At 45.7% G+C, this 25,129-nt stretch overlaps 1 long non-coding RNA gene across 1 annotated transcript; it reads right to left on the bottom strand.

Annotated features, from left to right (window-relative positions):
• Window positions 1-808: 808 nt before the first annotated feature.
• Window positions 809-24,270, bottom strand: LOC119953027. Its single transcript, XR_005457939.1, has 4 exons — window positions 24,198-24,270; window positions 20,521-20,809; window positions 4,046-4,178; window positions 809-2,947 (listed from the first exon to the last, which is right to left on the bottom strand). It is a non-coding gene; the product is annotated as an uncharacterized LOC119953027 (long non-coding RNA).
• Window positions 24,271-25,129: the final 859 nt, after the last annotated feature.

The raw sequence follows: 25,129 nt of genomic DNA, 5'->3' as shown, positions 1-25,129 counted from the left end.
CTTAGCGTCACACTTTGGTTTGTAATGCTCCTGCGAAACAGGTCATTACAATAGTAAATTGTTGGTGGACTCAAAATATGTTTTTGTTACGTAAAAAGACACAAAGGTGACTATAGCAAAGGTTTTTGAATATGTGAACTGCCTGAACAGAACCATTTCTGGTGTCTAATGTAGTTTTCCAAACTACATTATCGGTGATACTCTTCCACATGGCTATCAATTAGTGTCTTTCTGTTCCAATTTCAGAGTTTGATGCTACTCTGAGATAATGTGGAACAATGCAGACGTTGAATGTAAAGTTCCTGCTGCTTAGATTGTCCTCGGTACTTTAACAGTGTAAACGGACTGATTACAGGTTTCCGTATGATCAGTTCCACCTCAAATTGAATAGGCGTGTTGGGGAAATTAAAACAGCAGCTTCAATTAGCAATAATGGTATGATGAATAGTGACTGTTTAGAGTCTGTGAACCTGCTCTGGCATATATCTTCTTTGGACAGCTGTCGTATATGCCCAGAAAAATAGCACCAAGTCACTTTACAAAACACCTTGGGCGGGAGGTTTTGCGCAACCTGCCACGTGTTTTTTGACGGAAATGGCCCACCAGTGGGATCTTCTGGTCGTGCCGTTGTCAACGGGATTTCCCATTGAATACACCCTCGTTGCTGGTAAACTCGAGGCGGGGTTGCACTGTCGGTGAGACCAGAAGATCCCGCCAGCATGAATGGCTGATAAATTCCGCCCTTAATCTGGTGTCCTCTCCCTGGAGCAAGTACAGATCTTTATATAAATAAATGGATCCAAATTCTTTGTTATATTCTGGCTTTATGTTTATTATCGGACCTTCAAAATTTTAACAGCTGAAGGAAAAAAGTCATTTAAAATCCATAAGCCAGTAGTGAGCCTCACTTAGATCCAATTAAAATTACAAAAGCAGAACTTATACATTATGCAATCTTACCTACAGTCACCAGTCTGAACATTTCTCACATGTGCACCAGATTTTTAAAAAAATCAACATTTTAAAAATAGACATCCATTCACTTTTAATGTGCAGATACTGATTATTTTGTTAATGAATTTACATCCATCAGCAAAGCAAAGCTCACAACTCAAATCATGATCCCAGTCGCTACCCCACACCATTATCCCAAGCATACTCTGCCTCTATCCGGTCCCTTCCACTCGCACGGTCTCTCTACCTAGCTCCACTTCACTCTGTCTGGTTTTGACGTTGGTAAATTACAGTAAACCTATCATGACCAAGAGACATTATTATCTCACATATGGTTTTACCCTCCGTGAAATCAGAGATTTAGTATGATTACCATACTCCCAGCCAAGGAGCAGCTGATCATTCAAGTGCTTTGTTGCTGCTAGACAACAGAACGACCCTTGAATAGTGTGTGAGAGGTACAGACCAGATTGAGGGCAAGAAAGAGTTTACTAGGATCTTTTCAAGCCAAATTAGCAAGCAGATGAGTTCAGAAATGACAAGATTCCTGTACCAATCTTTGTACAAAGCTTGTTTTACAATAAGTCACCAAAGCTGGCACTGCGTGTGGTTTTAAAAAACAATCAAATGATAATACCCCAGAGCAACCACAGCCAAATGTGAATCCAGTGTTAGGTTAACTGCAAACTGTCATAGAAGTCAACCTAATAAGTTTTTACTCCATAGGTAGTTGTTGTATTCACCCAGCTTGTGCGTGTTTTTCACTCTGCAATTGCATTCCACCTTTCAAAGTGAGCAGCAGTATCAGTGCAGATTCAGAGGCTCCATTCATGTTCCACATTCCACTACAACACCACTACTCTCGTGAACGACACACTCTATTGTGAACACAGCATCAAACCCAGCAACAATTTAGTAAAACAATGAGGATTCCTACACTTTTTCGCCACAGACACTAGAGCACCAGGATTGCCTTCCTCCACACTAAGTCTCACTAAACCGTTCTCAGCTGAGAATGAGCAAAAGACAACAGCCGTGATGCTACATTGGTCCTTAGTGCTGCTGAGATGAAATCATTCAGCATATTCGTTCAAGACCTGTAACGAATGTCTTGGCTGGAATGCCCAATGCTATTCAATGGTCTGCAAACATTCACTGAGTCACAGGAAAACTGGATAAGGTGACTGACATGTGGGGAACTGTACTCCAGGAACAGGGGAGCTGTAGCCTCGCGGGTGCCAGCTCTTTCATTTAAGGAAAATAAATTTAGAATACCCAATTTTTTCCACCCAATTAAGGGGCAATTTAGCATGACCAATCCAACCTATTCTGCACATCTTTGGGTTGTGGGGGCAAAACCCACGCAGACACGGGGAAAATGTGCAAACTCCACATGGACAGTGACCCAGGGCCGGGATCAAACCCAGGTCTTCGGCGCTGTGAGGCAGCAGTGCTAACCACTGCGCCATCCAATCAGCCCTTTCATGAATGAAGAGGAGAAAGCTGGATGTTGGGATCATCAGGTCACCTGGATCCCTGCATCTCACTAAAGTTGCAACTCCACACTAAAATCCAGGATCATAAACAGCATGATAAGAAAGTCTGTCCATATAATAGAACTATGGAACACAATAATTAAACATTATTCTAAAACACAGATACACAGTAATTTCCAGTCTGATGAAAAGCTGTAATCCTCCATTGTGTGTGGGAATCTTTAACTTCAGGGTTTATTGCAAGGACAAAAACCACCTCCAATTTGATTGGTTCAGGCAATCTTAGTAAAAACAAATGTCAGTCAATTCAGGGAATACAAGAAGCAGTTTCTCTGTACACTTCAACTGGCATCACGAGCAATGGTTTCCTCTTGAAGGAATGTGGCCACTTTCAACACAACGTTGAATCCTTTAATACTCAAAACACAGATTTCACCTTGGTTTAGTTGACAGGGGAAGGCAATGGATCACAAATACTTTAAGGAAGACAGAGGAATCTGGAAAAAAAAGAGAAACAACATGTACTTTAAGATTATGGTCAAATACAGCTATTTAGTTGCCAGTCACATCCTGTTGGCTAAGACGTCGGTCAGATACCAGCAAGTTACAGAAATGTTTAAAACACACAAAAACCAGAAAAAAATAAACTTTTGCTGGAAGGGATGAATTATACTGATTTTATATCTTAAAAAACACTAGAAAAACATGGAGAATATCCTCAGCTGATATCATCACACAGGCACTATCCAGGAAAGAAAAAGTGGTGGTGGGGATGCAGGGGGAAGGGGGGGGGGGGGGAGAAGAGAGAGAGAGAGAGAGAGAGAGAGAGAGAGGGAGGGAGGGGGAGGAGGAGGAGAGAGTAATTTGTTACAATAAGTTGCATTTATAACATAATACCTCCAAAGTACGCAAGAGCACAAACAAACAAAAATTTAAACAAAAGACAAAGAAGGACTGGTGACCAAGAGGTGTCAATGACAAAGATTTTAAAAAGCTAATTAAATTTGGAGGCACGCAAGAGGTCAGAATTGAAATGATTTACCAGAAGCTTGTATTCTGGAGGAAGTTACAGAGACAGGAAGGGGTGAGGCCGTGAAGAGAGTTGAACATGTCAATGAGAATTTTAAAATCAAGGCATTGGTGGACCTAGTTTCAATGTTGGCCAGTGAGCACAGGGTGGCAAGTAAAAAGAACTTGGTGCAGGTTAGTATATGAGCAGCAGAGTTTTGGATGAGCACAAATTTATGTAGAGTGGAATATGGGAGACCGAACAGAAGAGGACTGGAATAGTCAACTCTGGAGGTAACAAAAGCACAGAAGAGGCTTTCGGCAGCTGAAGGGCTATAGCAGGGCAGAGTCGGGAGATTTTACAGAGTGGTGATATTGGTGCTGCCAAGGATATATGATCAGAAGCTTATCACAGGATGTCAATTGAAAATACAGATGTCAAAGTTGCAACCAGCCCCAAACAGTGGCCAGAGAAAGGGTTGTGGAGGAAACGTGGTGAAGAAACGGAGTTTGTGGCAGGAGCCAAAGCCAATGACTTTGATCTTGAGAATGCTCACAGTAACAGCGATACTTACTAATGGATTTACCTGAGTTATGTTATTCGTTAGCCAAGTGACGCTATGCTGCTGACGTATCGATAAGCTGCATTGTTGGAATACTAATTGGCACTGTGTCACTGTAGCCACCCTTAGACTGCATTTGACCATGTACATCAATCACCTGTGACAGGAAGAAGATTAGTATGGAAGATCAGGTTAATGTAATACAGTACTGTCAAAACTCACCCACCTGTAGTTCTCATTCCAATTCATAGAATCATAGAATTTACAGTGCAGAAGGAGGCCATTCGACCCATCAAGTGTACTGATCCTTGGAACAAGCACACTACTTAAACCCACACCTTCACCCTATCCCCTCAACCCAGTGATCCCACCTACCTTTTTTGGACACTAAGGGCAATTTAGCATGGCCAATCCACCTAACCTGCACATCTTTGGACATTGCACTCATTCCTTTTTTTTTTATAAATTTAGATTACCCAATTATTTTTTCTATTAAGGGGCAATTTAGCGTGGCCAATCCACCTACTCTGCACGTTTTTGGGTTGTGGGGGCGAAACCCAAGCGGACACGGGGAGAATGTGCAAACTCCACACGGACAGTGACCCAGAGCCGGGATCGAACCTGGGACCTCAGCGCCGTGAGGCGGTTGTGCTAACCACTAGGCCACCGTGCTGCCCTGATTGCACTCATTCCTCATGAACACTGCACTCTTTCCATTTTGCTTGTTCAAAATGCAAACATTTTTTGAAAATGTTTATCTTTCTATAAACTACCAATGCTCCAAGTCTCAGACCTCTGTCACTAACTCCCTCAGGGCTAGCACCATGAGTTGTCATTTCTATAGCAAGTCAATCAGTTGATCTTTCATTTAGTAGCACTTTCTACTGTAAGTAACAGGGCAAAGATCAAGGTACCAAGTTTAGTCCACGACCGGTATGTTAGTTGAGAGCCTGTAGACTTGACATGAAAACAATTAGTCTTTCAAAAGTGATCGGCCTCAAGGCGGCACGGTCATTAGCATTGCTACCTCACGATGCCGAGGACCCGGGTTCAATCCCGGCCCTTGGGTCACTGTCCATGTGGAGTATGCACATTCTCCCCGTGTTTATGTGGTCTCACCCCCACAACCCAAAGATGTGCAGAGTAGGTGGATTGGCCACGCTAAATTGCCCCTTAATTGGAAAAAAAAGAATTAGGTACTCTAAATTTATATTTAAAAATGATTGGCCTCCTCAGGTTGTGTGTGGGATCTTCTCAGAGCTCAACAGACAATACTAATGCTTGGAACTCACACAAGACCACCAGACACTTGGGTAGTGCTGGAAGTGTAACCCAACATCAATACCTTAGGGGAAGAGGAGAGTGGAGGAAAATAGGACAGGAAACCCATTTTAACTTGACATTTTAATTATAAATCTGATAGTTTGCATTACCACAGCTAGGTGGAGCCATTACAACATTTTAGGACAAGTTTCGTTCTCCCTATACTCGTACAGTCCCTACACCCTTATGGCCTGAAAACCGAGAGGGGCTGTACTGCAATATGAGAACCTTTCATCTGTTCCTCTTTTTGATACATGATCTGTAGGTGACAGCAATACTATAAAGCTCCACCTCCATCTTTGGTGGATGCAGTGAGGGATTCATCTGAGGAAGGAGCAGTGCTCCGAAAGCTAGTGTTTGAAACAAACACGTTGGACTTTAACCTGGTATTGTAAGACTTCTTGCAGTGAGGGATGTAATTGTTGTCCTTGCTGCATACTCAGTTGCTGGGACTCCAACCTTTTACACATTACCCTCTCCCTTCGTCCCATCATTGACAGCCAAGTCTTCAGCTGGCTTAAAGTCCCCATTCTAGAATTAGAATTGTCACTCCAACTTTCTTTTTTAAAGGACCTTCCTTAAAACCCCTCTCTTTGACCAAGCTTTAAGTCACCTTTACTAACGTCTTCTTCTTTAGCTAGTTTTTCTGCATTCCTTTGTGAAGCCATTTTGGGTAGTTTTGCTACATTAAAAGTGCAAATTGATGTTGGTGGTATTTGTCCTGGATCTTTTATATTCTAATACATACTACAGAAAGTATAAAAATGGTTGTTGTCAGGACTATAAACTTATAAAGGAGGGGCGAGAAGGGTTCAGGCAGATATAATAACAATTTAAAGGTAAGGAAAAAACAGTGATGAGAGTAAAGATCAGACTATAAAAAGATAAAGATAACAATACTCAAGGAATTGAAAAAGTTATGTAAAGTAACAATAAAATGCTTGACAGAAATAAACAGAGGTAATAAAAATAACAGAATGTTAGATTAACCGTGTACAGGGAAACAGGGAAGGAAGTAGAAATAATGAAGATAACAGAACAAAATGTGTACAGATATCTTGGGAGTGTTGTGGAGTGGAAGTTACAAAGATAGACAGGGATTTGAAAACAAGGATGAGAATTTTAAAATCAAGACATTGCTGGACTGGGAGCCAATGTAGGCCAGTGAGCACAGGAGTGATAAGTGAACAGGATATGGTGCAAGTTAAGATAGAAGGCAGCAGAGTTTTAGATGACTAGTTTACAGAAGGTACACAGGGAACAGGAGGAGTAGGCTATTTGGTCGCTCAGCTGTGCTCTGCCATTCAATGAGATCACAGCTGATCTTCTACCTCAATGCCATTTCTCTGCACCATCCCCATGTGCCTTGATGTCTTTACTCTAGAAATCTATTGATTTCCCTCTTGAACATGCTCAATGAACCGAATCTTCACAGCCTTTCTTGGTGTAGAGAATTCCAAAGATTCACCACTATCTGATCAAAGAATTTTCTCCTCCCCTTAGTCCTAACTGTGCAGGGCATGTACGTACGGGCCTCTGGGCGGTTGGGGGGTAATGGTGGGGGTATGGAAGGGGACGGGCATGTAAGTGGGCATACGAGGGCCTGACAAGGAGGGACGCCCAGGGACACCAGAATGGAGTAGTACCCATTTGTGTGGGGGGTAACATTAGCAATGGGTGGGGGGGGACACAAGCTCACGGATGTAGGTCGTAAACCTACTTATGACCTACCTGCCCGGGATCCACCGGTCTCCCTCGATTCCGGGCCTCCCCAGGGAGGCTGCAGCCGGGCGCCGATCAGTACTGGTCCACACAAACGTGGACCAGGTGGAACGGCAACCGAGGGGGTCTCTCAGGCCATCGGAGATCCCCGAGTGGTCAGGGTAACTCCCTGGCCCTTCCCCTGAAACGTGGACACCTGGGCACTGCCCAGCTGGCACCTTGGCATTGCCACTTCAGCACTGCCAAGATGCCCGGATGTTACTGCCAAGCACTGCCTGGGTGTCAGTTCAAAGGTGACCAAGTGCCAGGATGGCACTGCCAATGGTCAGGGGCTGAGGGGGCCATGCCCATGAAATGAGGGTGGAGGAGGGGTTTGAAGGATGGGGAGTGCAGGGCAGGTAAGTAGGGGCCCTCGCAAGGTTGGAGGGGGGGTGGCGGGTGTGGGGGTCTTGGAAGGGAGGGGTACTGTAAGGGGGCAGGCCCCAGAGTGGGGTGTCCTCACTTGGGGCGGAGGTAGTGTATATGTATGTGGGGGGTGACATTGTCCATGGGTGGGGTTTGCTGATGCACAAGCTCACTTAGAGATCGGGGCACCATTACAAAATGGCAGCCCGATCTCGGAGTTCAGCTCCCCAGTGCTAAAAGAAAATTAGAAGTGTGGCCTAAACCAGTGAGAAACTTCTCAGGGCCCACAAAAGTGACTACGTGTCATTCAATAGCAATGGGGAACACGCCAGCAGTCGACTTGGAAACTCATCTTAAAGGTCCACCATAAATGAACTTCAAACTTTTTTGGGAGAATCGCATCCTTAATCTTTTATCCTACCAAAGTGGATAACGGTACATTTTTTCACATTATATTCCAGCCCTTGGTCTGTAGCCTTATATGCTCTATTTCAAATGCTCATCTTAATCCTTCTGTGCTGTAAAACTCTATGACTATTCTATCTGCCATGTTCATGCCCACTCACTATGCCTGTTGAAATCCTTGTGAAGCCTCTTTGCATCCTCCACAAAACTCACATTGCCACCTAGTTTTAGGTCATCAGCAAACCTGGAAATCTTACATTTGGTCCCCACATCCAAAATATTGAAGTAGATTGTGAATACTTGGGGCCCCAACCACTGATCCTTGTGGTATCCCACTAATCACAGCCTGCCAAGCTGAGAAAGACCAGTTTATTATGACTCTGTTTTCTGTCCATTCACCAATTCTCAATCCATGCCAGTGTATTACTCCAATCCCATGCACTCGCTCGTTTCATTTCCTAAACTCTTGTGTGAGACCTTATCAAAAAGGCTTCGGAAAATCCAAATACACCATATCCACTGGTTCCCCTTATAAGGTCTGCTAGTTACAGCCTCTAAAACACTATTAGGTTTGTCAAATTTCCCTTTCATAAATTCATGTTGACACTGCCCAATCCTAACATTATTTTCCAAGTGTCCAGTTATCACATCCTTCAGAATAGATTTTAGCATTTTCCTTATTACTGATGCCAGGCAAACAGCTGTGGTTGTTCCCTTTAGCATTTTCCTTATTACTGATGCCAGGCAAACAGCTGTGGTTGTTCCCTTTACATTTGGTATTATTGCAAATATCCTGATGAGAGTAAGACAAAAAGCTTTGAATCTGAAAATACCATCTATAAAAGTTTGGAAAATAACCACCAATGCATTCACCATCTCTACAGTTCAAAACCAACGATCGCTATCTGACGGATGAGCCCAGCAGAGACAGAGCCACTTTCTTCGAACCAGCCAAGTGAAATCCAGGTAAAGGCCTTATCCATTTGCAGTGCCGGTCGCCCTGAAGTTAAGTATAGGTTATTGTAGCTGATAGGTGTAGTGTAACACGTAGTAGATATTGTGTTTGCATGTCGAGATAACTCTTGTGTATATAAATAAATCATCTTTTGAACTAACTAACTGGTTGTGTGATCATTTGATCGATATAAGGGAAGGCTTGTGACTCACCAACATTATTAATAGAGCACATTATTGATAACATGTCTGAAAGAGTTGAGAGATAAAAGGGGTGGAGGTACTAGCATACATCTGTAATAAGAAGCCATGGTTAAATGGATTTATAAGTAAATAGGTTAGGTTTACACATCTGCACTAGGAGATACATATAGACTTGGCTTTTCAGCTGTTAAATTTCAATGCGGAGTATAGATTCTACAACTTACAAAAGTTTCATGGGTAAATAAGAGACGGTTATTAAATTTTATTTGAACAGAAAAAGGATACAAGAGGAAAATATTAAAGATTTTCATATTTTGGAACGGTAGAGTTCAAAGGATATTTATGAGGAGATGCTGAGATTAGTTTTTGTTGGCTATGTGGGGTAGATGTGCTGGGGACAACTGCAAATGGGTTTCCTCCAGTGAATTCCTAAGCATTCACTTGTTGCTTCTCATCTAACTCACATCTCTCTCAGAGACAGTCAAAATTGCACTCTAAACTCATTGTTTCTTCAATTGCAGAGCAAAAAAATGAATTCCCTAAACTAGTCTTCCAGTAGCACCTCCGGAGTCCTCTTTTTTTTGTCTTAAATAGAGAGCACAATTCATTTTATCCAATTAAGGGGCAATTTAGCGTGACCAAGCCACCTACCCTGCACATCTTTTTGGGTTGTGGGGACTAAACCCATGCAAACATGGAGGGAAATATGCAAATTCCACACGGACAGCGACCCAGAACCGGGCTCAAACCTGGGACCTTGGTGCCGTGAGACAGCAGTGCTAACCACTGCGGTACCATGCTGCCCATCACTGAGTCCTCTAACTGATTATTCAGTTAACTACTGTCCCACAAACCTTGCAGTTTTTTTCTCGGAGAGCAAAAAACCCTTATCTTCTCTCCCGAGCCACACTGAATAGCCCCTCTCTCAGTTCCTATCTTTTCTGTCTGTTACTGGAGCACTGTCGCTCAGCAACAGTTTTCTGCTTTTTTTCCCCCTGAATCACCAAGCTTTAAACCCCTTTTAACCCATCTGTTTAACTTTGGGGGTTGTAAGACCTCACTAAAAGTGAATGTATACAAAGAAACCCAAAAGACCTGAAACCTTTTAGTCACAAGTCTATCCCAGGCACCAAAGTTTATAAACAAAATCTAATGAAACTTAAATAATGTTTACCATTCTTAACATATAAACATATATTTGAATGTACAATTATACAGTACTGGATGTGGGATAAGCAGTCAGATAATTTGGCAACAGTGAGGGAGGTCAAGCAAATTGGTGAGTTTGATGTAGTCAGCATACATGTAGAAACTAACGCTGAGTTTTCCAATGATGTTGCAGAGGAGCAACACATAGATAAGAAATAGGAAGGGACCAAGGAAAGATTATTGGGGCATACCAATGATAGTGTGGGAGCAGGAAGAGAAGCCGCTGCAGGTGATATTCTGGCTACAAATAGACAAATTATGGCAAGAGCAGTCGCACCCAGCTGAACAACAGCAGAGGCTTTGGAGGAGAATGGTGCGGTCGACCATGTCAAAGGCCGTAGACAGGTCACAAAGGAATAAAGTGGGAAAGAAATGAACCACGAGGGAACGAGGATGGAGATTAGCAGGGTAAATTGGAAGAACGCAAAATAACAAAAACGAACAATGAGTAATATTTAAGAGATCAATAAAAGTTGGGTGAAATAAAAAAAAAAGAACAACCAAGCAAAAAGTGAGATGTCATGGAAAAATAAAACGGTGATGATAAAATGGAAACTAAAGAGCATACCCAACGTATATAAGCAACAATGAGAGAATGACAAAAGAAATACAATGAGTTTACAAAGAGTTTTTTTTTTAAATTAGAAAGGCAAAGAAGAAAGATGAAATTGAAATGGTACAAACTAGAAAAACCCTCTATAGTCACATAAATAAAACAATTAGGAAACAAAGAAGAAAGATGAAATGCATATGATAAAGAATATACAAAGTAGAGAAATGTTCTATAGGTCCATAAATAACAAAAGGAGAATTAAGATAAGGATATGAGAACTAAGGGCCGTGGAAGATAAGCTCACAGGAAATTATAATGAAATGGCAGGGATAATGAACAAGTACAGTATCTCAGCTTTTACTGAAGAGGAAATTACAATGGTAAAAAAGAGTCAAGATAGATATTGCAGCAGTTAAGATGGGAGGAAAGCTAATAGATAAACTAGCCAAACGTAAGCAGGTCAGGTCCTTGGTCTAGATGGATTGTACCCATGTATAGTCAATGAGACTAGGGAGGAGGCAACAAAAACACCGTAGCTTATATAAAGATTCTGTAAAATTCGAAGAAATAGTGGCAAATAATTAGTGGACAGCAAATGTAACTCCTATCTTCAAAAGGGAAATAAAACTGGGGAACTACAGACAAATTAGTTTAACATTATTGATGTTTTGTTACATCATTAGACAGAGAATATAATGGAAAGTAATGTTACACAAACCTTATTGAAACCTTTTAAAGAAATAACAGAAATAGTAGACAAGGGCAATGCAGTGGATGTGGTATACATGGATTTTCAAAAGGTCTTCAAAAAGGTGCCACGTGAGAGAATTCATTACAAGGATCATGGCATGTGGAGTCAAGAATCAGGTGGCATAATGAATTGAAAAATAATTAGAAAACACACAGTAGGAGCCAGGGGAACTGTTTCAGACTAGCAGCAAGGGAGATGTGCTGGCCCGCAGGGGACATGCTGAGACCATTGCTTTCATCAGACACTTAAATCTAAATCATTTAGATTAAGAAATGTGTCAACATTTGTGGACGTTATGCAATGGGGAAATAAAGCTGATCATGTCACCAGCTGGACCAAATAAAGACATTAAAAGGCTTGCAAACTGGGTGGCTAAAATATAAATTAAATTCAATGTAGCAAGTGTGAGTTCATTCAATTTGTTAGCAAGAATAGGAAGACCTTTTATTCTTGAAAAGTTGAGATACTAAATGGGGTAGAGGGGCAAACAAATCTGGGAACTATCTGCACAAACTCAAAACACGTTGTTAAGGCCTAGGAGTACAAAGAACTACGGTTCATTTCTCGAGGAATAGATTACGAAAATAGGGAGCTAGTGTTAAATTTACATAGAACCTTGGTGATAACATACTTAAGTCTGCTATTGTACAGGCAGCATGGTGGTGTAGTGGTTAGCACAGCTGTCTCACAGCGTGAGGTCACAGGTTCAATCCCGGCTCTGGGTCACTGTCCGTGTGGAGTTTGCACATTCTCGACTTCCGGTGGCGGCGATGACGTAGGAAGCCGCACATTTGGGAGTTCCCGTTTCAAACTGACTTTTCGGCTCTTTTTAGAGCCCAAAACGAAAATTTTTCAACGTCTCCCGGTGGGAGAAGGTGTGCTGATCGACTTTCCCCGCAGTCCATGACTCGAACTCGGAGTGGAAAGGGGGAAAAAACGGCAGCAGCTCCACAGAAAAAACAGGGGAAGGAATCCAAGATGGCGGCCGGCGGAGCTCCAGAGGAGTTGAAGCAGTGGGCCCAGGCGCAACAAGCTGCTCTCCTGCGCTGTTTTGCAGATTTCAAGGCTGAGGTACTGAGCTCTCTGCAGGAAACGAACAAAAGGCTCTCGGAGATTCAGACGACCCAGGGTGCTGCCATCAAGAGTTGCAGACGCAGGCCACTGAACGAGAGGAGGAGGCCGGGATCCTCGTGAGTAAGGTGGAGGGACACGAGGCACTCCACAAGAAGTGGCAGGACCGCTTCGAGGAGCTTGATCACCGCATGAGGCGGAAAAATCTGCGGATCTTGGGCCTTGCGGAGGGGTCGGACCTGACAACCTATGTGGCCGCGATGCTGAACTCGCTAGTGGGGGCCGGGTCTTTCCATCTGCCCTTGGAGCTGGAGGGAGCACACAGAGTACTGGCCAGGAGGCCTAAGGAGAATGAACGCCCGCGTGCGGTGCTGGTGAGGTTCCACCGGTTCAGTGATCGGGAGTGTGTGCTGCGCTGGGCCAAGAAGGTGAAGAGCAGCAACTGGGAGAATGGGGTAGTACGGATCTACCAGGATTGGAGTGCCGAGGTGGCTAAGCGGCGGTCCGGGTTTAATTGGACGAAAGAGGTGCTTTACAAGAAAAAGATAAAGTTTGGAATGTTGCAGCCTGCGCGCCTGTGGGTAACTTATTTGGACCGGCATTATTATTTCGATTCCCCGGAGGAGGCGTGGGCCTTCGTGCGGACGGAGAAACTGGACTTGAACTAGGGGTTGGGGGGTCGGTTGTAATACTTTATTGCTGGATTCTGCTGTTGCTGTGATCTCTTTTTCTGTACTTTTGCAATTTTGATATGGTTATTTATGGGGGTGTTGTTCTGTTATTTTTTTGCTGTGGGGCATTGTTTGAGTTTTGTATCTCGCGGGGAGGGTTGGGGGGGGTTTGTTGTATTCTATGTCGGGTTGGGGGTATGGAGTGGGGCTGGTATTTGGGAGCTGCGTCAGAAGGGTGTGGTGGGGCAGTGCGAAAGCGCGGGCTTTCCTCTGGTTTCCCGCGCTGCGGGGCTGGGGGTGGAGACAATGACGGGGGGAGGCGGGGCCTTAACTGGTTCTTCCCCGCGCTGGAGCGGTGCCTGGAGGAGGGATAGGTTGGGGGATGATCCCACTTTGGGAGGGGTCGGGTTATTGGCGGGAGTTTCCGGGGTCAGCAGAAGTTAGCTGACCCACGGAAGTACAATGGAGGACGGTTCGCGGCTAGGAGGGTTCCTAGCCTGGGCGGGGAGGGAGGGGGGGAAAGGGGAATACCGGGTTGCTGCTGGCAGGGTCAGGAAGGAGCTGGTGGGGGCCGGGGGGACAGAGGTGAGGTGTTGTTGTTGTGGGAACTGGGTCGGGCAGGGGGTGCTGGCCTGGGGCGGGCAGTCGACGGGCTATGGCTAGTCGACGGGGGAGGGGGTCGGGATGCCCTCTGATCCGGTTGGTCACCTGGAATGCGAGAGGACTGAATGGGCCGGTGAAGCGGTCGAGGGTACTTGCTCATCTGAGGGGGCTAAAGGCAGATGTGGCAATGCTTCAGGAGACCCACCTGAAGGTGGCGGACCAGGTCCGTCTAAGGAAGGGATGGGTGGGGTAGGTTTTCCACTCTGGGTTGGATGTGAAGAACCGGGGGGGGTGGCGATTCTGGTGGGGAAAAATGTGTCGTTTGAGGCATCGGAGGTGGTGGCGGATAAGGGGGGTAGGTATGTTATGGTTAGGGGCAGGCTACAAGGAGAGAAGGTGGTACTTGCTAGTGTGTATGCCCCAAATTGGGACGATGCGGGCTTTATGAGGCGTATGTTGGGACGGGTCCCGGATCTGGAGGCGGGAGGTCTGATCATTGGGGGGGGGGGGGGGGGGGGGGGGGGGGGGGGACTTCAATACGGTGTTGGATCCTTCACTGGATCGGTCCAGCTTTAGGACGGACAGGAGGCCGGCGGCGGCCAAGGTACTGAGAGGGTTTATGGACCAGATGGGTAGGGTGGATCCATGGAGTTTTGTGAGGTCGAGGGCACGGGAGTACTCTTTTTTCTCCCACGTACATAGGGTCTACTCTCGGATAGACTTCTTCGTGGTGAGTAGGGGACTGATTCCGAGAGTGGAGGAGGCCGAGTATTCGGCCATTGCAATCTCCGACCACGCTCCGCATTGGATAGAGTTGGAGATGGGGGAGGTGCGGGACCAGCGCCGTTGTGGCGGTTGGATGTGGGGTTGTTGGCGGAGGAGGAGGTGTGTAGGAGGGTCTGGGCAAGTATTGAGGGGTACCTCGAGGTGAATGATACGGGGGAGGTTCAGGTGGGGGTGGTCTGGGAAGCCCTGAAAGCAGTGATTCGTGGGGAGCTGATATCCATCCGGGCACACAGGGAGAGGAGCGAGAGGAGTGAGAGGGATAGACTGGTGGGAAGGATGCTGGAGGTAGACAGGAGGTACGCAGAGGCACCAGAGGAGGGACTGCTGGGGGAGAGGCGCAGCCTGCAGGCTAAATTTGATTTGCTGACCACTAGAAAGGCGGAGGCACAGTGGAGGAAGGCACAAGGGGCAGTGTACGAACATGGTGAAAAGGCGAGTAGTATGCTGGCTCATCAGCTCCGCAAGCGGGATGTGGCAAAGGAAATTGCTGGAGTGAGAGACAAGAGTGGGAATGTGGTGCGGAAGAGGGTAGAGGTGAATGAGGTCTTCAAGGACTTTTACGGGGAACTGTACCGGTCGGAGCCAACGGGGGAGAGGAGGGGAATGAAGAGGTTCCTCGACGGGCTTTCTTTCCCAAAGGTGCAGGAGGAGCAGGTGGAGGGGTTGGGTGCGCCAATTGAGCTGGAGGAGCTAGTTAAGGGGATCGGGCAGATGCAGTCAGGGAAGGTACCGGGGCCGGATGGGTTCCCGGTGGAATTTTATAAAAAGTTTGTGGACCTAGTGGGCCCCTTGCTGGTGCGGACACTTAATGAAGCGTGGGAAGGGGGGACCTTTCCCCCGATGATGTCACGGGCGCTGATCTCGTTAATCTTAAAGAGGGACAAGGACCCCCAGCAGTGTGGTTCATACAGGCCCATATCTCTCCTCAACGTAGATGCCAAGGTGCTGGCACAAATCCTGGCCACCAGGATCGAGGACTGTGTGCCAGGGGTTGTACACGAGGACCAGACAGGGTTTGTGAAGGGAAGGCAGCTGAACACGAATGTGCGGAGATTGTTGAATGTCATCATGATGCCGGCGATTGAGGGGGAGCCAGAGATAGTGGTGGCGCTGGATGCGGAGAAGGCCTTCGATACGAGTGGAGTGGGGGTACTTATGGGAGGTGTTGGGGAGGTTTGGATTTGGTGAAGGGTTTATTAGATGGGTGAGGCTGCTATATGAGGCCCCGATGGCGTGCGTGGCTACGAATGGGAGGAGGTCGGAGTACTTCCGGCTTTACCGAGGGACCAGGCAGGGTTGCCCCCTGTCCCCCTTGTTGTTTGCACTGGCAATCGAGCCGCTGGCAATGGCGTTGAGGGATTCAGAGAGGTGGAGAGGTTTGGTGCGAGGTGGGGAGGAACATAGGGTGTCGTTGTATGCCGATGACCTGTTACTGTATGTGGCGGACCCGGTGGGAGGGATGCCGGGAGTGATGGAGCTGCTAGCTGAGTTTGGGACCTTTTCAGGTTATAAACTAAATTTAGGCAAGAGTGAGGTGTTTGTGGTGCACCCTGGAGACCAGGGGGAAGGAATTGGTAGGCTCCCGCTTAGGCGGGCAGGGGCGTGTTTTAGTTACCTGGGGGTGAAGGTGGCCAGGGACTGGGGGACTCTTCACAAACATAATTTCACCAGATTGTAGATCAGATGGAGGAGGAGTTCAAGAGGTGGGACCTGCTGCCATTGTCGTTGGCGGGGAGGGTGCAGTCCGTCAAAATGACGGTGCTTCCGAGGTTCTTGTTCCTCTTTCAGTGCCTGCCCATCTTTATCCCCAGGGCCTTCTTTAGGAGAGTGACTAGCAGTATCTTGAGCTTTGTGTGGGCACATGGGACTCCAAGAGTGAAGAGGGTTTTCCTGGAGCGAGGGAGGGATAGAGGTGGGCTGGCGCTGCCCAACCTTTTGGGGTACTATTGGGCGGCTAATGTGTCAATGGTGCGTAAATGGGTGATGGAGGGGGGAGGGGCGGCGTGGAAAAGAATGGAGATGGCGTCATGTAGAGGTACGAGCCTGGGTGCCATGGTGACGGCGCCGTTGCCGTTCTCCCCTAAGAGGTTTACCACGAGCCCGGTGGTGGCGGCGACCCTAAGAATCTGGGGACAGTGGAGACAGCATAGGGGGGAAACAGGGGGCTCGATGGAGGCTCCATTGGGTGGCAATCATCGGTTCATCCCAGGGAACAAGGATGGGGGATTTAGGGGGTGGCAAAGGGTGGGCATCAGTAAATTGAGGGACCTGTTTATTGACGGGAGGTTTGCAGGCCTGGGGGAACTGGAAGATAAATTTGGGCTTCCCCAAGGGAACATGTTCAGATACTTGCAGGTAAAGGCGTTTGCTAGGCGACAGGTAGAGGGATTCCCTTTGCTGCCCTCGCGGGGGACGATGGACAGAGTGCTTTCGGGGGTGTGGGTCGGAGAGGGGAAGGTGTCTGACATCTATAAGGTAATGCAGGAGGTGGAGGAGTAGTCAGTGGAGGAGCTGACGGCTAAATGGGAGGGGGAACTTGGGGAGCAGATAGAGGACGGGACTTGGGCGGATGCCTTGGAGAGAGTCAACTCTTCCTCCTCATGTGCGAGGCTTAGTCTCATCCAATTTAAGGTGCTGCACCGGGCCCACATGTCCGGGACTAGGATGAGTAGGTTCTTTGGGGGTGAGGACAGGTGCACCAGATGTTCCGGGAGTACAGCGAACCACACCCATATGTTCTGGGCATGCCCAGCACTGGAAGAATTCTGGAAGAGGGTGGCGGGGACGGTGTTGGGGTGGTTGGATCCAGGGTCAAACCAGGGTGGGGACTCGCGATTTTTGGAGTTGCGGTAGAGCCGGGAGTGCAGGAGGCGAAAGAGGCCGGTGTCCTGTGTAGCCACTGTAGCCACCTAAAATGGACACTGAACTAAACAAAATGGAGAATCGCTAAGACTGCAGGGAAAAACAGTTTAGCCAAGGCAAACAGCCTGCAAACACTCATTAGCATTTTGCAAGCAGCAAAACCAGTTTCTGGCCAGGTGGAAGATCTCAAACCAAAGGTGATAATGGCAGAACGTTTTACATACTAATGAGGCAGTCCAGATCTAGGCACACACAATGGCTACATTTGGGTTTGAATAAGATACTTGAGTGGATGTCCAGACAGAGCGGCACCAGAAGTATCCACTATAGAAACCGCCCCCACCATCGAGAAAGACCCTCACATTGGAGGAATTCAAAAGATATCGATTGGAAGCGATCCAATCGATACCTGAAGGTAAAGCCCGCCCAGGAAAAGGCAAGGACATTGGGGACCCCTATAAAAATAGACCCCCACACATGGTCCTGTCTGTTGTTTCGTGCTCCGGCTTTGACCAAGACCTTGAACGTGTATCCTGACTCCAGCCGTTGAGCACCAGCCGCCGAACCGTAAGTGCCAATACGACGCTCGCTACGCGAACCAAGCCCGCTAGACCCCCAGTGACCAGCACGCTTTCTGAAGGTTGCAGACCAAGACCGGGACGAACGCCTCGCTCCCTGACCTTGCCTGTTCCTGTGTAGTTAAGTATTCTGTTTGCTTAGTTTAGTCATAGCTTAGTCCCTTAGTGTGTGCATGCGTATTTATTATAATTGTATAATAAATATTGATCGTTTGGAACTTACTAATCGGTGTATCGTTTTATTACTTTGAACCTGACCTTGAGATATTTGTGAGTTGTCTATACGGCAACTGGCGACTCCTGAGCTGAAAGATACATAGACAGAGCCTAGTGGTGTTAAGCACACGGCCTTTAACAGAGGCAAGTTAATACACCCCAATAAACGCGTTTTACACCCATAGCAAAACGTGCAACATTTGGCCTTTGCGTCCCTAGTAGCCCGACGAAGGATCTTGCTGCAGTGGAAGGATGCGAGGCCACCAAGTGTGGAGACCTGGATCAGTGACATGGCGGGATTTATAAAATTGGAAAGGGTCAAATTTGCCCCGAGAGGATCAATACAAGGGTTCTATAAACGGTGGCAGCCTTTTCTGGACTTCCTGGCTCAAAGATAGGTATCTTGGTCAATAGCAGCAGCAACTTGGTCAATAGCAGGGTGTGTTCCTTATTGTAGTTTCTATTATGTAACTTAACATTGTGTTAATTTACGTTGTTGTTAATATGTTGTGTTGTTCATGGAGGAGGGGCGAATGTTTATGATTGCTACTATTATTGTTATTTTTGGTATTTTATTATGGTTCGATGTTGGTGTATAAATTCAAAATTTTTCAATAACAATTATTTTTTTAAAAAAGAGTTTGCACATTCTCCCCGTGTTTGTGTGGGTTTCGCCCCCACAAACCAAAGATGTGTGTGTAAGGTAGATTGGCTACGCTAAATTGCCCCTTAATTGGAAAAAATGAATTGAGCACTCTAAATTTAAAAAAAAGTCTGCCATTGTGAAGTGTCATCTCATAGTACAGAAAAGATATTTAAAAACTGGAGAAAGTACAGCAAAGAATTATAAGAATGTTACCAGAACGGCTATTAGAGAAGATTGTATGCAGTTTAGAATTTGCTCTCTGCAAATAGAACATTAAGGAAGAGACCTGACAGCTGTCTTTACGGGGGTTCAGTGAAGTGGTTCAAGGTAGTGGATATAGAGAAACTCAGAAGAGAGTCCAGACTAAGTGGATCAGGGTGACAAACAAGGCAAATATAGAATTTCAGAGGATGTTATTTACACAGTGGTGAAACATGCTGCCCCATGAAGTGGGTGAAGCACATAACACTGAAACATCGGAGTGAGATGTGATGGAGAGATATGGGGTCAGGATGGGAAGAGATACTTAGGTCAGGAGAAGGCTCGAACAAAGTATGAATGTCATTAACACTAAATGGGCCATTTATATCCTGGTTTATTTGACAAAATGTGACAAAAGTCTTTTATATCTTGAATTTGAGTCGTTGAACTCAGTGGTTAACACAAGAATCAACAGCTGAACTTCCTTGTACTGCAACACTACAGTGAATAGTAACATTAAAATAAAACTTATTTTGGCATCTGCAGTCTCCTCGCACAATTAATTTCCAACCTCACTAATAGTAGTGTGCTGACCTACAAGACAGGCAGGCATGAAACATCACTGTAGTCAACCTCATGTGGCTTGCTCCTGCCTGCTCACCCTCTCAGCCCCCCTCCAGTTCCAAAGCTATAACAAAGCAAATAATGAGGCAGACACCGAAGATGATTTAATAGCCATACAAAATATTTTAGAGGCACTTACAGAGCTCATTCGATCCCCGAAAATATCTCCGGCCCCCATGTGAGATGTGTGAACAAAATTTGTTGGCTCTCCAATCATACTTCTATCTATTCGCCTCCGTCTTTTCTGTCAAAAGATGCACCAAGATCAGGAGTGAGATCCTGCACTACGATAACGCATGGATATGTCAATTGTAGCAATGACATCGCAGAGATTATCCAACAGATTTGTTAATACATGCAGCCACTGAAGGCATTCTCATGATGAAAGTTATACCCCATCTCAACATAAATACTGTGCAATCAGTCTAATCTCTGAAGAAAATGCTTTAAAAAGTAACCAAGCATCACAGACATTGCATGTATTTTAGATGGTTATTGCGCTAATTTCCCTCACCACCCTACTCAATAAAACACAAATGCGATATCAGTTCCCAGAAATCCAAAAGAAACAGCAGATATTCCATTCTAATCCCTGTCCCTGCTCTTTAGTAAGTATATAACAAGCCACTGAAATCCAACAGTATGGCTCTGTACAATAATAAATTCAGTAAACAGTTAAAATTATGAGATTTGTTCATTTAAAAAGCATACTCACTGGCTGCGGTTGTTCTGCAATGCAGCAGTTAAAACATAACCAGAATTCACTCATTGTTACAAATTAATTTGCCGTGTTTGACAAATCCAGGATCACTGGGGCTACGTTAGCAGTCTCTAAAGAAACCTGGGCGTGCAACGTGAACGTAACAAGACACTCCACTTCAGGTACTTGTGCCGTCAATCTAGAGTTCAGGAATCTGGCAGTTGATGATCAGTCTTCCTGTGAAATGGTTTCTCCTACCAATGCTGCATTAGCTTAGTGCATAGCCAGTGCTGCCTAAACCAAGCTGCAGAAACAAAATTAATGTTTAAATCAGAGAACTGGTTTTATATTTTTTCATTTATTTTGGACCAAGTAGTGAGGCATCACCCAGCTTCCAAGCAATGAACACTATGCAGCTTTTAATTAACTTTAAAAACAGAAAATACAATTCTCATGGTGGGTTACAGAGCATATCCAGTGATTATCCAATTAAAATAGTGCAACAAGGCCCAAACTTTAATCTTAGTTGTGTTTAGCTAGCTGATTTGAGCTGGCAGAGTTCCGGGGCCGGATGGGGAAAAGAGGTATAATTGGCCTCGTTGCTTGCAACACAAGGAAGATGAAAAATAATCTGACTCCTGATTACTAACAACTGATCCTTCTAGGATGACCGTGTGTGATGTTGGCTCGGTTCAGAAGTCCCCATGCCACAAGAATCAGTGACTAGGGATTCTGCCTAAGCAAGAGTCAGCGCCCATGGAGGCTAAACCCAAGTGTGAGATGGAACCCAGACACCCAAACATCAGGAATATTCAATTTCTAGGGAACTTGTCCTCCTACTTAAGAGTCAGCATATGGGGAACTCCTATCCCAGTCAGAGTTAGTATTCAGGAAACCTAAACGCCAGCGAGAGCAGGCACATGGGGATCCTGAACCTCACTGAAAATCAGCACATGGGATACACAAATCCCAAGGTGAGTCAATATCCAGGGAACAGAAACCTCAGTGAGAGTCAGCACATATAGGACCGAACGACAGTGAGTGTCGACAGTGCTCAGCAACCAAACCCTGAGAGAGCTACTTCTTCAGCAAAGAATAAAATTGGCACAGGAGGGAAAAATCTAAATATATAAAAACTGTGAGCAAAGTTTAAATAGTCATCTTACTTATGAATTCTGTCAAACTTCTCTGAAGAGCATCAATGTCAGAAAAATGCACCATGTAAGCATCTACCCCTACAACTCCCTCCCAGCCTCTCCACAGCAATACTCTCACCTAAATATGCAGCACAGCCAATGGTTTTAAATGGATGGTGTCCCTCTGACTGTCGGACAGGACTCTGGTGTTCTGCTCGGCAGTTGGATTTTTATCTGTTTGCGCAAGCCATGGGAAGCAGCACTTTCCACTGGGAAATATTTTGGTAGCTTTCCCCATGACTCAGACATTCACAGTGTGTGTCAGTGTCTCTACAAAGTAGTCATTACCCAGTTAGTCAGACATTGTGGTAAATGTTGGAACATTGAACTAAAACTATATCTTCAGTAAAGGTACATTTAGTGGTTGGACCATACAGTTCATAGTGTAAAACCCAGGACACTATAACTGGAGATTCTTCAATCCTTTTATACCTAATCTGTAACTCCACACAAAGCTAGTCCCAGTTTAGCTGATTCTGTTGCTGAATCATACTCAGTCAGCTGCTCCAGTAAAATTAAAATAGAATAAAGTTTAATACAATCTGAGACTCCACCATTCTGAAGTCATTGGAAAACATTTCTGGTCTGTTAGATCATAACCGGATTATTGGGTCATTTCACACTAGCAACACTGTATTCTATAACACCACATGAAAACTGAAAACGGGGAATTTTGAGTTTTAAAAAACCCACTAGTTTTGACTAAGTTATCTGAAAGCGATTCTTCTTTCGATATTTTTCACCAATTTTCTCCAATGACGACGTTGAAGTCATTGGGCACTGTCCTACAGGGATGGTCACCTCTCCATACTGGGATAATGTCCCATTGGAACAATCACTCCTTCCTTACTGCAGCAGGAACCACTGGTTTGTGAAAGTGATTAGGTAACAAAACTATGGCTCTTTCCCCCCTACATAATTGATGAATGATACAGTCAGTCATAGTACCCTTATTGCATTTATGCTAGAGATCAGGTAATCAAACAGACTGAAAGGAATCGGAAAGCTTTGTGTGTGACTTAGGTACTCACTAGATAAACTCACTGAGTCATTGGGAAAGCTCTGGAAATTTCTAGTGTTGCGTATACTTGTGAGGACATCTGTGCATTTATAAAGCTGACTGAGGCTAGAAGGCACAGGGATTATGGTTTTTACACTGTATGCCAAGTAGAAATCGATATCTTGTGTATAATGTGATCTCTTCTATGGCAGTGTGTTTCTGTTAGTGAGTGAGATTTTCCATTCAAAATGCCATACGAGGAATTAAAATATAAAATGGTCCATAAACACCAAAATGAAAAAAGGGTCAGTTTGGATGAGACCCGTATCGTGATTCAAGGGGATTTTCACTCTTGTGGAGTTTTGTTACCATGGAGATGGAGATGAAGAATGTGCACAAAATGAACTGAATTTTGAGATAAAATAAAAATGCAGGGAATCTAAAATTAAGAAGGGAAAACATTTGAAATACAAGATAGCTCCATCAGCAACTTGCGTCCTTGCTTCTAAGATGCATACAGGCATGTACTTTTCTTTTGAGATGGTATTGCAATGTTCCAAATTCTAATTAACTTAAACCATTAGTCAAAGCAAATTTTTACTGATTCCACTGTCGGCAATATTTTCACTGATCCAGACACAGGTTGAATATCCTCAGGGGTTCAAATTTACTGAGGACACAGCCTGATCCAATTTGAGTCACGGATTCAGTCATCTCCACTGAGAAACAAGCTCACACCTGATTACTTTAGAACATGGCATAATACCATGCCTTTCTGAGGATTTTGTATCTTTCCATCATGTGGCACTGTATTCATGAAGCAAACCATGAACATTCTCTAATTAATTAATCCAAGTTCTCTACAAATTCTACCTCAGCTCAAGTCCTGGCAGGGACTGAGTTAGTCCCTGTAGCTTTGCAAGGGATTGAGGCAGGTCAGGGGAGGAAAGGGTAGCCAGCCACGTAATTCCTATGCAGATTGGATGCATCTCCACTGTAATGCACCTTGCATTGTTTGATACCCAACTAAGGCTTACACAAGAATTCAAATAGGAGGTGGTACTTAAATGCTAACAAAGTGATCGTGGAATGCATACTCTACAAGAAGAAAATATCTGGAAAATGAGCAAAATACTGCGAATGCTGGAAGCTGAAACAGAAGATGTCTTATGTTGGAGGAAAAGAAAACTGGGCAAAAAAAAAAGAGGTGGAGGAACGAATGCCAGATCATCCATTGGGAAACATCTTCATACATATATATTAAAGACCAGAGTCCAATGCAAATCTGTCAAAACTTAATTGATCACAATTCAACAGAGACCTAATTTCTTACTCGGTGCTTCTGATGTGCAGCCGGGAATTTATCATTGCCCTCGCCCTCTATCAGACCTCGGTTGTCAAACTATTCGGATTTCCTATTTAGCAGGTGTAGATGAGAGACAGTGTAATTATATACACCCCGCACCAGCGCACAATGACAATCCACTCACACTCACCGCCCGGCCAGCCCAAGAGAGACAGGCCCAACCCGGCCCGGCTGACGGTCTCCTCAACCGACCTTGCTGCCGCCCCGCCAGCGCCCGCCCCCCTAGCAACAACGCACCAATAGCGGGCCCGCGCGCCTGCTCCTGATTGGCCGTACCCGCCCCGTCAATCACCACCAACCGTCTCCCGCCCACCATCACAATAGGTTGCGCCGGAGCGGACGCTCAATTCCGGAGCCGAGCCGAGCGAGAGTCAAACCTGCAGCGTCCGCCCGCTCAATCCCAAACTGCCGGCGCTGAGGTCAGGGGACCGACATGTCAAATGTCATTCACACTGGTTGCTCCTCAATCTCGGCTGAAGCTCCTCCCAGCAGCCCGCCCTTTGCATTTACATAGCGCCTCTCTCAAGCGGTCATAACTCCTCCCTTGTTTTCTAGCCCCCGCCTCTTCTCTCTCTGCCCCCGCCCCTCATCTCTTTCAGTTCCTTGCAGCCTCGTTGGCTCCCTCCTCTATTGGCAGTTGACCTCGAACAGGTCTCGGAACAAGTTGGTGAATGGCCTCCACGCTTTGGGGAAGCCATCTTCTCACCCTCGGATGATGAATTTGATCTTCTCCCGATGGAGACATTCCAACAGGTCTGCCTGCCAGTCCACAGCTGTGACTGGTGCTGCAGAACGCCAGCCGAGCAGGATTCAGGCAATTAGGGAAGCAAAGGCAAGGGCGTTGGCCCTCTTTCCTGTGAATAGTTCTGGCTGGTCCAATACTCGAAGACTGCCACTCTTGAGCACGGCTCTATCCTCACCCCCACAACCTTGGACTTGGCCTCGAACAAGGCTGTCCAAAATATAATAAGTCTGGGACATGCCCAGAACATGTGGATGTGGTTGGTCAGGCCTCCCTGGCACCGTTCACATCTGTCCTCCCCTTCCAGGAAGAATCAGCTC

The sequence above is a fragment of the Scyliorhinus canicula genome, chromosome 18, assembly GCF_902713615.1.
Source record: "Scyliorhinus canicula chromosome 18, sScyCan1.1, whole genome shotgun sequence".
Taxonomy (NCBI): domain Eukaryota; kingdom Metazoa; phylum Chordata; class Chondrichthyes; order Carcharhiniformes; family Scyliorhinidae; genus Scyliorhinus; species Scyliorhinus canicula.
The sequence above is the reverse complement of the archived record's forward strand: the minus strand, read 5'-3'. Positions and strand labels throughout refer to the sequence as shown.